The sequence below is a fragment of the Haematobia irritans genome, chromosome 1 (genome assembly GCF_050003625.1).
Source record: "Haematobia irritans isolate KBUSLIRL chromosome 1, ASM5000362v1, whole genome shotgun sequence".
Taxonomy (NCBI): Eukaryota; Metazoa; Arthropoda; class Insecta; order Diptera; family Muscidae; genus Haematobia; species Haematobia irritans.
Genome location: NC_134397.1, coordinates 250,557,550 through 250,568,316, shown reverse-complemented (window position 1 = coordinate 250,568,316; position 10,767 = coordinate 250,557,550). Strand labels below are relative to the sequence as shown.

Below are 10,767 nucleotides of genomic sequence, written 5' to 3'. Positions count from 1 at the left end.
ATATATATATATATATATAATATAATATATATATATATATTATATATATATATATATATATATATATATATATATATATATATATATATATATATATATATATATATATATATATATATATATATATATATATATATATATATATATATATATATATATATATATATATATATATATATATATATATATATATATATATATATATATATATATATATATTATATATATATATATATATATATCAAGGATTCGATAAATCGACTGAGAATTTAATTCTCAGACGATCGGTATACTAAAAGATGGGTCTAAGACCGATCCTTCTTAGCGTCACAAACTTATTATACCCTGTACGACAGTAGTGGTGAAGGGTATAAACATTAAAGTGCCATAGCCAAAAAATGATGAAAGACGACATTAGTGCAACAAACACTAAAAATTACTTTCCAGGGCCAAAGGAATAAAATGTGTATGCTTACAATATTTGTTTCAGTGTGTGTTATTTTTTTATGGTATACATCATATCAAGAGTATTAGGAAAAATCCTTACTTAGTTGTTTTAAATTGGCCACAATAAACTTTAAAGTTTACAAAATACAAACATATAAATAACAAAAACAAAATAACCCCCACCTCTTATACACGAAAAATAATCCATTTTTGAAAGAACACCTCCGCCCCCCCTCTCCTCTGCACACCCCACCACCATCCCATGTTCATCAAACCATTTGTTGTATTCATCTCAAGTGATACAACAAATGTAACATCGTAACTAAATCAGCTGTCGTTACCATGGAGAGAGAGAGAAAAGGAGACAAGGAGATAGAAATAGATAAAATCTATAAAAAAACACGAAGTAAGTGGCCCAAATACCCTTTTATCTGGTGGTGGTGTCGTCGTTGGTAACAAGACAAGACAAAACAATTTCATTACAGAACAAGCCATCTTCTCCTGTTTGTTATAGAAACAACAAACAAGTCAACAAACAAAGAATTTTTAAGAGGAAAGGTAAGACGGGAGTATTGTCAGGGTTACCAAAGTACAAAAAAAATGTCAATGCACGTGCAATCTCTTAATAAACAGATGAATGGGAGTATTATGTCAGCAGACTTCATAGCCATGTCGCTACCTTGGATATACTTTTTTTTGTTAATAAATTGTCATATTTACCGATGCGTATGTCCCTTCTAATTAAAATTTATTCCAAGAGAACAACAAGAAAACAAACGTTTCTAAATGTACATAAATTGGTATTACGTATGAATGTGTGGAAATGTACTTTCCCATTCCTTCAAGCCTGTCTGGTTTAGTAAGTTATGCAATTAAAAATAAATTTTTCGGTTTCTTATTAAATTCAAGTAATCATAAAGGTGGGTGCTATGTTCGATTTTCGAGTTGAAAATCACTTTATTTTCGCGATTACTTTTCCTGAAATAAACAAAGCAATAAATGAAAATAAACATATTCCTGCAAAGTCTTGCCGAAATCTTGAGGAAAAAGAAAATGTGCATCAATTGAGTTAATTTTAGGTTTTCTGCCTTGTATTGAGCTGTTTTAATAAAGTAACCGCGAAAATTTCAGCGCGAAAAACGAACATACTATTCCTCTCCAACAAAGATGTGCACTTCAATTTTTATAGAAATACAATTTTGACAACATTTTCTATAGAAATATTTTTTTTCTATAGACATAAGATTTTGGCAAAATTTTTTTTTTATAGAAATATTCTTTTCTTCTATAGAAATAAGATTTTGCAAGATTTTTTTATAGAAATAATAATAATTTGACACAATTTTCTTGAGTAATAAAATATTGACTAAATTTTCTAGAGTAATAAAATTTTGAACGAAATTTCTAGAGTAATAAAATTTTGAAAAACATTTCTATACAAATAAAATTTTGACAAAATTTTCTACAGAAATAAAATTTTGACAAAATTTTCTACAGAAATAAAATTTTGACAAAATTTTCTACAGAAATAAAATTTTGACAAAATTTTCCACAGAAATAAAATTTTGACAAAATTTTCTACAGAAATAAAATTTTGACAAAATTTTCTACAGAAATAAAATTTTGACAAAATTTTCTACAGAAATAAAATTTTGACAAAATTTTCTATAGAGAAAAAATTGACAAAATTTTCTATAAAAATATGATTTTGGCAAATTTTTCTTTAGAAATAAAATATTTACAAAATTTTCTATAGACATAAAAATGTTGACAAAATTTGCTATAGAAATAAAACCTTTACTTTTTTATTGAAATAAAATTTTGGCAAATTTTAATATAGAAATAAAATTTTGACAAAATTTTCTATATAAAAAAATAAAATGGTGACAAAATTTTCTATAGAAATAAAATTTTTACAAAATTTACTATAGAAATAAAATTTTGACAAAATTTTCTATAGAAATAAAACTTTGACAAAATTTTCTATAGAACTAAAATTGATAAAATTTTCTAAAGAAAACAAATTTGACAAAATTTTGAGAAAAAAATTTTCTCTAGAAATAAAATTTTCTCTAGAAATAAAATAGTCTATAGAAATAAAATTGTGGCAAAATTTTCTGCAGAAATAAAATTTTAACAAAATTTTTCTATAGAAATAAAATTGTGACAAAATTTAATTTCTATAGAAAATTGTGTCAAAATGTTATTTCTATAGAAAAATTTTGTTAAAATTTTATTTCTATAGAAAATTGTGTCAAAATTTTATTTCTTTAGAAAATTTTGCCAAAATTTTATTTCTATAGACAATTTTATTTCTAGAGAAAATTTTATTCAATAGAAAATTTCGTCAATTTTTTTCTTTAGAAAATTTTGTCAATTTTTTTTTTAGAAATTTTTTTCAAAATTTTATTTCTATAGAAAATTTTGTCAAAGTTTTATTTCTAGAGAAAATTTTGTCAAATTTTGAAACAATTTTCTATAGAAATATAACTTTGACGAAATTTTCTATAGAAATACAATTTTAACAACATTTTCCATAGAAATAAAATTTTGACAACATTTTCTATAGAAATAAAATGTTGGCGAAATTTTCTATGAAATATAATTTTCTCTAGAAATAAAGTTTTCTATATAAATAAAATTTAGACACAATTTTCTATAGAAATAAAATGTTGACAAAATTTTCTACAGAAATACAATTTTAACAACATTTTTTATAGAGAAAAAATTGACAAAATTTTCTATAGAAATAAGATTTTGGCAAAATTTTCTTTAGAAATAAAATTTTAACAAAATTTTCTATAGACATAAAAATATTTACAAAATTTTCTATAGAAATAAAACTTTGACAAAACTGTCTACAGAAATAAACTTGTGACAAAATTTTCTATAGAAATAAAATTTTGCCAAAATTTAATATAGAAATAAAATTTTGACAAAATTTTCTATAGAAATAAAATTTTTACACATTTTCTATAGAAAAAAAATTGTCAAAATTTTATTGCTATGGAAAATTTTGTCAAAAATTTTGAAATAAAATTTTGACAAAATTTTGATAAAATTTTCTATAGAAATAAAACTTTGACAAAATTTTCTTTAGAAATAAAATTTTTACAAAATTTGCTATAGAAATAAAATTTTGACAAAATTCTCTCTAGAAATGAAATGTTGACAAAATTTTCTATAGAAATAAAATTTTGACAAAATTTTCTCTAGAAATATAACTTTGACAAAATTTTCTCTAGAAATAAAATGTTAACAACATTTTCTATAGAAATAAAATTTTGACAAATCTTAAAACCATTATTTTAATTAAAATTTCCTTATTGTAAAGAAATTTTCCCTTAATATTGTGTAAATTGTAAATATTTGGTTCAGTTTAGTGAAGATACAAAAATCAACAAACTTTTAAAGACGGTTTCAGTAGCTTTAAACATTTTTTTAGAATTATTAAAGTTTTTGTCGTGTTTTTAAGTTGACAAAACGACTTCATTGAAAATTTTATCGACTTTTGGACAAGGAAAAAAACTTTATAACAGAGAAATGGGTATTCTATGCTACACACAAAAAAAAAATAATTTTTGCATTCAATAACGAAATTAATTGATCCAATTAATTTCGTTATTGAAATGTCTTCAATCACAGAAATGATAGTATTAATCACCAAAGTCAATTAAAAAATGAATTGATCCAATTAAAAAATTAATTAATCTTATAAATTCTTTTGATTGATTTTTGTTTATTAATTAAAACATTTGTTAAATCAATTAAATTTGTAATTGAATATTTTTAAAAATTCAACTAAAATTTTAATTAGAACTATCTTTATTTGTTTTTTTTTTTATTTATTTAAACCTAACACAACAAGAACTAAATCTTATCAGATATGGGCTAGGATAATTTGCAGATTAAACAATAACAATTACAGTCGGTGAATATAAATAAACGTAATATTAAATTATAACTACACACAAAAAAAATGTTTGTGATTCAATCACGAAATTAATTGATCCAATTAATTTTTAATTGAAATGTCTTCAATCACAGAAATGATAGTATCAATTAAAAAATTAATTGATTCAATTAAAAAATTAATTGATACTATAATTTTCGTGATTGATTTTTGTTTCAATTAAAAAATTTGTTGATTCAATTAAATTTTTAATTGAATATTTTTTAAAACTCAATTAAAATTTTAATTGGAAAATTTTTCTTGAAATTTTTTCCTGTGTATATATCTATTATGAAAATTAATATTAATTGAAAATTTTAATCAAAAATTTTAGTTAACTCCTTCTTAAATATAGAAACGTTGCTAATTGTTTGGATATGGTGAGGTAGATTGTTCCATATTTTGGTGAAAAATTTTTTCTGTGTAAGCAAAATTCGAATTCGTATTTTAATGACATTACATCAAAATACGACAAACATTATTCAGTGTATCCTTGCAGTTCCTAGGATTCAAGTATTAATTAATTAATTAATATCCAATCACCATGGATCGTTCTGATTCGATCTTCAATAATTGCTCAAATTAGGGTTAGACTTTATTTTTACACTCTGTGAAAGAAAATTTTGTCATGATGCCAAAGATTTCTTGTCGTTATATAGCAAAGAAGACTGTCCAAGAGATCCTTTTTTTTACTTGAAGCATAGCATACTTTCTACCAGAAGCCGAGTCCGAATTTGGAAACTTAAGTTTTCCAAATTCGGAGCAGATAAAGAAAAAAGCAGAAAAATTATTTAATTGAAAATTGTTTGTCCTAGTATCAAATACGCAAAACTTTACTTAAACGAGAATTGTATCTTCTTTGGCCTTACTTCAATTATCTGCTTCTTGGGCCCGGAATCAATACCAACATCATTGGTGTAAAAACAAAATCTTTGAAACCGGGCAAGTTTTTTTTGCAGTGCATACATGATGGTGCAGGATTTAAGAGCTTCTGTCTGGCTCAACCCAACTCAATTTTTACTATGATAAATACATTCTTACTTACTTTTATAGTAGTTACTGTCATATTCCAAATATTTGCATGGGAAAATATTTATAATTCCCATACTTCAGGGCTTACTCATAATCCTTTACCGTCCACTTGATGTTTGCTTCATTGAAAAAAACAAAGGTATACATTTAAATTTCGCATTCACTTAACAAAAGTAGCGTGGAACTATTGTGAAATGTCCTTCGCATAAGAGCATTTAAGTACGATATGTACGTCAGAGATTAACTGCATTCATAATGGAATGAGACGAACATTCCATCAACACTTACATGTTCGAATGTCCGGATTAGAGTTGCCAGAATTGTTTCGCAAAAAAAACCCTAGATTTTCCCCCCAAAAAAGCTATAAAAAAAGTCAGAAAAAATGTTAAATACAAAAGTCACGGCGGGAATTATTGTTAACCTAAGAAAGTCATCCTACGTCAAAATGACGACGCATAATTTCATTTTCTATCTAAGATGCATTTTAGTCGTTTGGAAAATGATAAATTGAAGTTATATAAAATCAACTATTTTATGAATTTTTGTTTTATTCTTATTTATTTATTTATTTATTCAAAAACCCTGGAAAGTTATCCTTGGGTCCCATGCTCATCAGCAATATCACTTGAAATCCATACAAATTTCTGTACAATTAGAGATTTATCTATGAAATATTGCTACTTAATTAAGTTTCCAAATACAAAATGAAGGCGCATCATAATAACAATCAAAATCCCATGGGCAAATTGAGTAAGCCTTCGTTGGGCAACATCGGAGATTCAAGTTGACTGACATTGATACAATGCTTCGGTTACTCGTCGGAAATGTTCTTCATCCATGGCTATTCCGTTTTCTATTCTCTGCCCCAGTATCTAGTATTTTTGAACTAGTGAATATGGATTTGGTCATATATTATCGAAGTGTATTAAGATCTCAATCATCGCAGTTCATTTTTATTCCCAGGCATTGACATGAAATAGGAGTTGAAGTTGAAATACAAATAATTCTTCATGCTCTAGCTAACGCCGTGGTGCGCATGCGCCGATAAGCAAACAAATAATGGCAAATATAATGATGCAAATTATAGCGTCTTGAAATAAGCCGTAGTCAAAATGACGAAGGATGACGTTCGTGTACAAAAAATAAGGATGACTTTCCAGGGTTAATGTTTATTCTGGCAGTTAGTGCTAGATAAAACATATGTTTTGCTTATAAGCCCAACTTCACACTCAGTTGCATTTTCTCGAAAGTAAAAACCCCAATTGACAAACAACAACAAAGCAATGTTGTTTACGAAATTCCATGCAGAGGCATGCGATCTCTTATACATAGGAACAACAAAACGAAATTTACATACAAGAGTAACTGAACATCGAATGGTCATAGAAAATAAAAAGGAGAGTACAGCATTATCATAACATGTATTGCGCCATGGACACACAGCTGATTTTAAAAACGTACGCATACTATGTTAGAGAGGGAAAATGAAGAGAGAAAGAGACTAACCTTAGAAAGTTTACGAATACAACAACGAATACACAGAACAATGAATGTTAAAGAGGACACTGACGTTAGTTACAGAGTTGCAATATCTTAATTCACTGTGTTACTAAATATAAGCTGGGTTTTGTTTTCATTTCTATTTTAATTTTATATTCAGATTGTTCGTTCAAAATGTTTAATAACTGTGATAGAATATAAGTAGGGTCTTTTTCCCGGGAACGAGATCCCGGGAATTCTCGGGAAATTGCTATTTTATCGCTCCCGGGAATGAAGTGCGGGAATTCCCGGGAAATTTTCTTTACAATATTTTATACATAATAGAGGGTTTTATATGGCAAATGACAGTTGAAATCTAGTTAAAGTGGATTTTGGAAGTTTAATGTGAATATGTTAACTACGGTACCAAGTCGTAGTAGTTGCCTTGTGGAACATACATAGTCGTGGGTTCTAATACAGAATCCAACGGGCTACCAATTGTTAAAAAGAAGTTTGCACTTCCTAATTTATGATTGTCATATTTCTGTAAACCGACATTCCGATAGACTGGTAGACTGAGTAAACCTTTAAAAACAACGGGATATTTTACCACGTTGGCAATTGCATAATTTCCAAATTATTGCAAGGATGTTTTTTATGAAATAAGAAAATTCCAACCTTTTTTAATTTCAAATTTATACCTTATACACATTAGGTATGAAATCTATTAAAATTGCGGTTTAAAGCCCTTATTTATAGGGCAAAAGACAACTGAAATCTAGTTAAAGTGGATTTTGGAAGTATAATGTGAATGTCGTATTAACAGGTTGGTTGATAAGTCCCCGGTCTGACACATAGATGGCGTCGCTAGTATTAAATGCATATTATTTTTTATATAATACCAACCTTCAAATGATTCGTGTCAAAATTTGACGTCTGTAAGTTAATTAGTTTGTGAGATAGAGCGTGTTTTGTGAAGCAACTTTTGTTATTGTGAAAAAAATGGAAAAAAAAAAGAAATTTCGTATTTTTATAAAATACTGTTCTCTGAAGGGAAGAAATACGGTGGAAGCAAAAACTTGGCTTGATAATGAGTTGCCGGACTCTGCCCCAGGGAAATCAACAATAATTGATTGGTATGAAAAATTCAAGCGTGGTGAAATGAGCACGGAGGACGTTGAACGCAGTGGACGCCCGAAAGAGGTGGTTACCGATAAAAACATAAAAAAAAAATCCCCAAAATGATTTTGAATGACCGTAAAATGAAGTTGAACGAGATAGCAGAGGTCTTAAAGATATCAAAGGAACGTGTTGGTCATATCATTCATCAATATTTGGATATGCGGAAGCTCTGTGCAAAATGGGTGCCGCGCGAGCTCATATTTTAATCAAAAACAACAACGTGTTGATGATTCTGAGCGGTGTTTGCAGCTGTTAACTCGTAATACACCCGAGGTTTTCCGTCAATATGTGACAATGGATGAAACATGACTCCATCACTACACTCCTGAGTCCAATCGACAGTCGGCTGAGTGGACAGCGACCGGTGAACCGTCTCCGAAGCGTGGAAAGACTCAAAAGTCCGCTGACAAAGTAATGGCCTCTGTTTTTTGGGATGCGAATGGAATAATTTTTATCGATTATCTTGAGAAGGGAAAAACCATCAACAGTGACTATTATATGGCGTTATTGCAGCGTTTGAAGGTCGAAATCGCGGCAAAACGGCCCCATATGAAGAAGAAAAAAGTGTTATTCCACTAAGACAACGCACCGTGCCACAAGTCATTGAGAACGATGGCAAAAATTCATGAATTGGGCTTCGAATTGCTTCCCCACCCACCGTATTCTCCAGATCTGGCATCCAGCGACTTTTTCTTCTTCTCAGACCTCAAAAGGATGCTCGCAAGGAAAAAATTTGGCTGCAATGAAGAGGTGATCGCCGAAACTGAGGCCTATTTTGAGGCAAAACCGAAGGAGTACTACCAAAATGGTATCAAAAAATTGGAAGGTCGTTATAATCGTTGTATCGCTCTTGAAGGGAGCTATGTTGAATAATAAAAACGAATTTTGACGAAAAAATTTGTTTTTCTTTGTTAGACCGGGAACTTATCAGCCAACCTGTTATTCATTAACACATACAGTCAAGGGTGTCTATTTGTAGAAACACCACACGAGCACATGTTTCGGAGACGAAAGATTGTCTAGAAATAGATTAACATAACGGTAGTTAGAATTGACATTCATCGTTAGTTTATTTATACTAAAAATGGAAATTACGTGTCCAACTAGACTTTGTAATATTGCACAGTAAAAGTTCAGTAACGCTGAGAAACTTCTTCGTACGTTAGAGAAAATACGTATTCCCTATTATTATATTTACTTCAGTCCATTTAGGAACTCGTTGGGAGTTCTTAACCATTTTGCTGGTAAAGGCCGTAAGTTCAATTTACTTCCACTAATTTAATTTTGTTCATCAATAGTTAAATTTAACTTACTGTGAGTAAAATTTTGAACTACTCAATATTATGGAATTTACTTGTAGTTACGACGTTCAATTTTCTGAGTGTACGAGAGCAGTTCGGAAACTTCTTAGCCTAGCACAAAAAGTGCGATATAAACAGAAAAAAGTTAAGTGTTTTGGAAACATCCATCTCTGTTATGAACACATGTTAAATTTTGTTTCGATCTGGCAACTCCTTCATATAGAAACAGGTGTTCAAAAAAGACGCATCCGCAATTTTTTTTACAATGGAAAAATTAGAAATGCGTGCTGTCATTAAATATTTACTTAAAAAAAGTTTATCGGGACAAGAAATTCACATTGATATGGTGAATGTGTTAGGTGAAAGTGGTCCTTCATATGCAACAGTAAAAAATTGGGTTGTTGAATTTAAACGTGGTCGTACAAGCATTGAAGATGAACCACGTAGTGGACGTCCAAAAACAGCAAAAACAACAGAAATTGTAGCCAAAGTCCATGATATGGTATTAAATGATGGACGAATGAAAGTGCGTGAAATTGCTAATATCATGGGCATCTCAAATGGTCGAGTCCATTTAATTTAGCATGAAGAACTACAGATGAATAAGCTTTCTGCAAGATGGGTGCCGCATTTGTTAACAGTGGATCAAAAACACATAAGAATGAACACTTCTCAAGCTTGTTTGGATCGTTTTAAGGGAAATAAGATGGATTTTAAGCGTCGCTTCATAACTTTTGATGAGACATGTCCAGAGATAAAAGAACAATTCAAATAATGGACTGAAGCTCGAGGAAGTGCCCCAAAGAAGGCAAAAACAATTCAATCGGCTGGTAAGGTTATGGCAACGGTTTTTTGGGACTTCAAAGGTATTTTATTGATTGACTATCTGCAAAAGGGTAAAACAATAAATTCAGAGTACTATTGCAACCTTTTGGATCAATTAAATGTACAAATTCGAGAAAAACGTCCTGGCTTACAACAAAAAAAAAATAAGTTTTCATCAAGACAACGCACCAGCGCACAAGAGTGTTTTAACAATGGCTAAAATAAAGGAATTAAAGTACGAGTTGCTTGACCACCCACCTTATTCTCCTGATTTAGCTCCCAGTGAATTTTACTTGTTCCCAAATATAAAAAAAAATCCTTGCTGGCAAACGTTTTACCTCAAATGAAGATGCAATTACAGTTGTAAACAACTATTTTGAAGACCTTGAGGAATACTATTTTAATCAAGGGATAGAATTGCGAAAAGCGTTGGACTAAGTGTAATGAAGTTTCAGAAGATTATATTGAAAAATAAAAATATTTTTGAAAAACTAACTATTCTCTTTCATTGATAGGCTAAGAAGTTTCCGAACCGCCCTCGTATGGGGG

General features: G+C 29.2%; 1 protein-coding gene across 9 annotated transcripts in view; it reads right to left on the bottom strand.

The window, feature by feature from the left end:
- Stat92E (Signal transducer and transcription activator Stat92E) overlaps positions 1 to 10,767 on the bottom strand; it is a 157,595-nt gene that overhangs the window by 80,557 nt on the left and 66,271 nt on the right. The window lies entirely within an intron of this gene.